The following is a 6,937-nucleotide window of genomic DNA, read 5'->3' as shown; positions in this document are numbered from 1 at the left end:
CGCGGCCATGCCTGTGAACACAGAGCCTGTCACGGCCCCAGCGGCACAGCTCCCTGCCAGCGGCGCTGCCGGCGCTGTGGCCACACGGGCTGCTGGCCCGGCAGGGCTCAGCCCGGCCCTTGCCGCACGCTGCCGCCCCAGGGCACGGCTGCCAGAGGGCGGCAGCAACGCCCAGGCCAGGCGGGGCTCCACGGTGCCGGGCCGGGCCGGCGCTGCCGGGGCAGCAGGCGGGGCCGGGGCCGAGCTGCGCCGGCCGGGCCGGGGAGGGAGCCCGGGCTCGGGACTCACCCGCGAACCTGACGGCCGCCGCTCGCAGGGGCTCCTGTGGGCTCTGCAGGTAGGGCAGGACCCGGCGCAGGTGCTCGGCCGCTCGGCTCCTGTCCTCTGCCAGCTGCAGAGAGCGGCAGGAGGGAAGGGTTGGCGCGGGCTCAGCCCCTGGGCCAGGCGCTGCCTGCGCCCCGCCCTGGCCTCCCCTGCCCGCACAGCCCTGAGGCGCGGCCAGCAGCCGCTGGCGCCGGGCTCCCGAGGGGAGAGGCAGAGGGCCGGCTGCTGCCGGGGAGCCGCGGTGCCGGCCCGCAGCCCCGCAGCCCCTCCGGGCCGGGGCTCCATCGGCCCCGGTTCGGGCCCAAGGGAGCCTGGAGCAGAGCCTTCACGGCTTCTGGGTGCAGCACCGGGCAGGGGCACAGCTGCCAGCCCCACACACTGAGCACCGCGCTCAGGGGGCTTCTCCGGGCTGAGGCTGGGGCTTGCAGGCCCTCCTTACCAGGCACTCGCTGAACTTCCACAGATTCTGCCTCTTCACCAGTCTCTCAAGATTCCTCCTCTTCAGGAACTCGGCCACACAAAGCAGAGTTTCCTGAGAAGCCTGGAGAAGGGCAGAAACGCAGAGATGGAGAGATGGCCCCACAGCCCAGGGTGCAAGGCCCGCGTCCCCTGTGCCAAGGCCTGGAGGAGGCTGCAGCCCGGCAGGTACCAGGGCAGGAGGCAGACGAGCCCCCTGCCAGGGGGACAGCAGCAACCCACGAGCCCTAACCTGTGCCACAAGCCGCTTCTCATTGTGGCAGTGAAAGAAGAGGGGCAGCAGGCTCTGGTGCAGGGGTGTCTTCAGGGCCTTTTTTTCCTTTTCCCCTTCTGAAAGAGTCACCAGTGTTCGGAAGAGCAGTATGGAGAGCAGCTGCACCTGCCAATTGTTCTGTATGGAAGGAAGAAAAAAAGACCTCAGCATTGCGGCTGCATGGGGCTCAGCTTGGCGCAGGCCTGCAAATCCACAGGGCACAAAGTGTCCGGGTGGCACCCAGTGGCCGTGGCTGGGAGCAGTGAGCCTTACGTGGTCAAAGAGTGGCAGGAGCGCCTCAAGCAGCTGCAGTGTGATGGGGCCGGGCATCAGCATGTCTTTGTCCAAGATGATAAAGCTGAGTAGCATGACTGTCATGAAAACTATCTCTCCATCTGCATCCCACAGGAAGTCCACAAGACTTTCAGTCAGGCTCCACATTTTTTTGGTCTGTGCGGAACACAAGTTTGAGAAACGCCATCCTGCTGCCGCAGGGCCCAGAGGCCAAAGGCCTGTCCTGGAGCCCTGGGGCAGCTGAACTGGGAGGCAGGAGGGGTGGGAGCAGCTGCCCCAGCACCCAAAGCCCAGCCAAGCCCAAGCGACCACATTCCCCAGCTCAGCCTCAGCCACTGCCCCCTTCTCACCATTGAGGGTTCCTCAATGAGCTCAAGAAGGGCCCTGAGCGCCAGGCGACGCCTCTCCCTGCACTCGCTCTGCAGCTGCCTTGACAAAATTTGCAGGACTCTGTTAGCACCACGTTCACTCAAGTCCAGGAACTCGAGGACCTGAAAGGTACAGGGCAGTGACAGGGACCCGGCCGGCAGGAGCCCGGAGACGCACGGGGCCGGGCCCAGGCAGCAGCACAGGGCGCGGGCCCCGTGCCAGGCAGCTGCGGCTCCAAGAGGGCAGAGAGCTGGGAGGCAGCTCAGCCAGGCAGCGCTGGCCGTCAGGCTCACCTCTGCAAGGAACGCCATGGCGGGCAGCTCCCAGCGTGGCTCCTGTGTGCTGAGCAGCCGGAGCAGGTAGCGAGCGATCCGGGAACACAAAGGGATGGAGACACAGCACATCTCCCTGGCAGGAGGAAAAGGAACCAAGACTGTGGGCCAGGGGGACAAACCTTTGCCAGGACTGACACACAGAGGTCTGGTCTTTCCCCAGCATCCTGCAAGGGGCCCTGGGCTATTTGGGAGGCAGCTCCTGGTGGGCGCCCTCCTCTCCCAGCCTTTCCCAGTCTGCTTGGCCATCCCTCGGTGACAAGGCCTTCTGGGCCACGACCTCGGGGACTGTGTGGAGCTCCCTGGGCACAGAGCACAAATGTCAGAGGCAGCAGTGGGGAGAAGGGGGTCTCACCTGGCCAGCAGAGCCACGGCATAGTGGTGGGTGTCAGCGCACAGCAGCGTGTCCCAGGCACACCTGCGCTCCATTGCCACCACCACATCCTCATGCTGCATTCGGCAGAGCAGAGACTTCAGGGTGTGCACTGCAAACCTGCGTGCACAGCAAAGCCCAGGTCACGCTGGGAACACTGGCTCCTGCCCAGGGACGTAGCACAGAAAGGAGGATTGGGATGGAGCACCTGTTGGGGCTGGTGGCAAGGCCGTATTCCTCCTGGCATCCCTTCCAGAATGCATCGACCTCCTCTGGCGTATCCAGAGTGCTGGAAAACACTTGGGAGAGCAGATGTAGAAAGAGGCGGGGCAAATACACCGTCACCATATGTGGGACGCAGGGCATCTGGAGGATCTTCCACATAACCACAGTTGCCTGCAAAAGACAAAGCCCCCCGAGACAGGGCTCAGTGCCGAGGTGTCCGTGTGGCAGGGCCCGAGCAGGGCAGGGAGAGGCTCAGACAGACGCAGGGGGAGCACGGGGCCTGGTGGGCCTGAAGCTGCCCCTGGGCCGGGTTTCCACCCGGTGCCTAAGGCAGGGAGATGCAGTGGGGGAAGGAGGACGGAGAGCTGCTGGAGAGGCAGCCTTGGGGCCAGCAAAGGCCAGTTACAGAAACTCACAGCCAGGACAAAGACACCCGTTTTGTCCCCATCCGAGGTGCACATGCTGTGCTCTGGCCAGCTGCCCAGCACATCCAGGAGTATCAGCAGCGCTGGCTCTGCAGTCCTGGGCGAGCACATGATGCTCTTCCACATGGTCAAAGCAGCTCTGTGGGGTTAGAGCTCTGTCTCATACACAGCACCGTGGCCTGGGCAGCAGTGGGGACCTGAGCTGGCTGCCAGCTCTGCCTGTGCCCATTGCCACTCGCCAGCAGCACCCAGGCAGCCCAGGCCACTGGGGACAGGCCCCTGAGGGGCAGCGAGGGAGCACGGCAGCAGGCTCGGGGGCTGACGTGCCGGGGCTGGCCAAGGGAGCAGCCAGAAGGCCCTGGAACTCTCTGTTGGTCACACACCTGGGCCAGGCTGTACAGGCTGATGGGCTGGCGAGCCCTGAGCCCTCTGGGCATTTTGGCCCCATACCTGTCACAGGACGGGGCCCCACGCAGGAGCGTCATGACTACGTCAGCAGGCTGTGCTTCGGTGAGATCCAGCAGGGTCCTGTTCAGCCTGTGCTCAGCAAACTGATTGGCCAGGAGCCACTGGTGGATGTACCTGACCAGGGCAGGAACCTGGAGAAGGCACGGGAAGACTTGGAAAGCTGCCAGAGGGAGCAATGTCACCAGCTTCCCCACAGAAGTGCCTCCCTTCCCACCACACTGCCATGGCCTCAAAGAGTTCCAGTGACCAGCAGGCGTGGCTTGGGAGACCAAGCAATTTCCTGGGAGCATGAAACCCTTGCCACAGGCTGCTTACTTGCTTTGGACTGGAGAAGCCCTCCTCTACGAGCATATCCAGCAGGGCAGCACTGGTCTTGGTTTTGAAGATGTGCGAATATGCTCTGAGCCCAGGACCCATGGTGCTGGTCTCTTCCACCCGAATTTTCTTGATGAATTTGCAAACCAGCTGTAGGAGAAGGGCAAGAAGCCAGGGATGTTGCAGGGAATGCTCCAAGCACGGTGCCAGCAGGCCCAGCCCAGGTGGGGATGGCTGCAGGTACCTGGGCTGTGCTGCGGAAGAGGCCACGGGTGGGGTCCTGCTCCTGTGTGCGCTGCAGGGCTGCACCTGGAAAAGAGCGAGCGCAGCCAGAGCTGAGGGGCTGCGGGAGAGGCCGGAGAACACGGCCCAGCCCTGCGCTCCCCAGGCAGGGACAGCCCCGGGACGCCCCAGGGGATGGAGCATGGCCCCTGCGGGGTGTCTGCCCGGCCCCTCTTCTGTCCTGTCCGTGGGTATGGGATGGGAGAAAATGGGATGGGATAAAATGGGATGAGATGGAATGGTGCCAAGTTGGCTGCAGGCACCAACCCTGTGGCCCAGCTCTGCCACTCACCTTCCTGCGGCAGCTCAGACGGCACCACCGCTTTGGTTTCATGTGCGCGGGCAGCTCCAGGGCTTTCTTCCTCCTCTTCCCCCTAGGCCACCTTGGGCGCTTTCAGGGGTCTCTGCTCCATGAAAATGACTGGATTTGTGAGGGCACCTGCAGAAGAGAAGCCTTGGGAAGGCCACAGGTCACCAAGTCCTGTGGTCTGGCCTCGAGCTCAGCTGCAGGAATAACGCCTTGGAAAGGCTCCGGGTCAGACAGGACCGAGTGTGCTGTGTGGGGGCTCCTCACGGCACCGCTCTGTCCCGTTCTGCCCTGTTGTGCGTTCCCAGCAGCTGGGCAAGCTTCTATTTCCCACGTGTCACAAAGGGCCCTTGGTCACCGGGTTCCGTTCCATGGCACCGAGACCGTGCTGCAGCGTGCCACCCAGGGCCCTTGCACACACTGCCTTCTGCCCTGGGGCCGCCCCCAGCCCAGCCAAAGTGGCCCAGGCTGGAAGGAATGCCTGGCCCCCCCAGGTGTCTAAGACAGCCCGCACAGGATCTTTAGGAAGGGCTCAGACCACCAGCAAACGCTGCCCGGCTCTGCGGGCACAGTCCTATCCCCATATCTTTCCCTGAGAGCATTTGAATTACTAAATGAGAATCATTTGAAGGGAGGACATTTACATTTTCCATTTCAGAGAAGGCTTCTGCCTTCCTTAGCAGGCACCTCTCTCTTCAAACCAAGACAATTGTTTATCATCTTGCAGATGCGCAGTTGCTGGGGAGTCCCGTTTTACACCAGGGACCCGGAGAACCATTCCCAGCAATTGGGAAAATCCTAGGTGGTCCATCCACCCACAGATGAGGTCTCCAAATGTGCCCGAAATTGGGTCCAGCTCTTAGAGGCCTAAAAGAGCAAGTCCAAGTGACTTGATGATATTTTTAGCCCAGAAAGCCCTGCAGCTGATGGCACACTTCACAATCAGCAGGGGACACAGCTAGGCCAAAGCCCAGGCCTCTGCTGGGAGCCTTTCTCCTCAAATACCCTTCAAACAAACCTCCATGCAAGTCAGTTGGGAAAGTTTCTTCAAATGATCCATTTCTGGCACATGACTACACAGGGTTAAGTGAAAGATTCTAAAGCAGCTGCTGTGGAGTCAAAGAGCCAGCACTAAGAGTCCTTGTCATCTCTTTGTAGCTAAATGCCACTTTGGGGGATTTGAGGGAGTTTGGAACGAGCTAGAGAGCAGACCTCCGAGTTTTTTAGATGATGCCATTGCTTTTTCTTCTCTTCTACATAGACAGGAAAGGTGAGTTTGGCTCACATCTGCACTGCATGGCTCACAAGGCCCGCAAGACTTGTAGTTACAAGAGCTTTGAAGGATTTCTTGGCCAAGAAGACACTGCCAAAAATAATATTTATGTTTTGGACCCAGTCTCCAATATCTCGTCTTATGGAGTCGTGCTCTCGGGGTCTCTAGCTGGTCAGAGTGACCCCGAGATATGTTAGAAAGTCTCTTTTCCCAGCCCGGCGGTTGAAGAAGGAGTCAGAGCTCTTCATTTCTCGGTCTCCAGGTTGTTTATTGTATCTTATCTATAAAATTCTTTCTCCTGTCTTTCGAGGTCCGCACAGCCAGACAGTCTAAGGCACTCTGCCTCCCGTGGGGCGGTGTTATCTTTTTATACTAAAAACAACTATGTGTACAATATTTGCCATTACTTTCCCATACATATCATCTACGTTAGACAGTGAGCTTCTTCTCTAAACCAATCTAAAAGTGCCAACATCACAGCCGCAGATGGAGGCCAAGAAGAAGAAGGAGAAAGGCTGGACATGCCCAGATTCCTCATCTTCCCCCCTGAAGCCCCATTCTAAAACGCCCCAAAATCTATTTTTCCACTCGGTGATAAATTCACTGTCATTCTGCTTAAACCTTTGTGGCTTGTCATTCTTCCTACAAGGTTGGGAATTGTTTTTTCCAAGGGCTAAATCAAAGGCACACGGGTCTTGGGCTCTGTGCCAAGGCCTCTGAGCCCTCTGACAGGGTCTCGAGTCCTGCAGGGCAGCCAGAGGAATTTCCTGGGTTCCCACATCCTGCTACAGTGTAAGCCTCCTTAGCCAATCATGCTATGACACACAAACTTACAGCACTGCATCCTAAACTTCTTGTTTACCACTGTAACTGATTTGATTTTTTCTAGATCTTGAACTCTAAAACTCTAAACTTTCCTCCACTTCAACGTTCCTCCCCGTGTCTCTGCTATAATAAACTAGAAATCCACATTCTCGCTTCTAGCACCTAGCTTTGGGAGCCCTTTCCAAGGTCTCCCTTCAAATCCTGTGTTTAATTGTAAGCTTTGCTGACAAGACCAAAGGTCTGAGATTTCCCTGCATTTGGATTTCCAACAACACTGATGCTGTTAGTTCCAGAGTGCCCGGGATCCCTCTTGCAAGTCAACTCTGGTAGGAACAAGACGGCTGGCAGGGGGCTGCTTGTGGCCTCTGACAGCCCATTGCTTAGGGCTTGCCAGC

This window comes from Melozone crissalis, unplaced genomic scaffold, assembly GCF_028551555.1.
Source record: "Melozone crissalis strain CALT ecotype California unplaced genomic scaffold, PUWL_Pcris_2 ptg000192l_1, whole genome shotgun sequence".
NCBI lineage: Eukaryota > Metazoa > Chordata > Aves > Passeriformes > Passerellidae > Melozone > Melozone crissalis.
Note: the sequence above shows the minus strand (reverse complement) of the source record.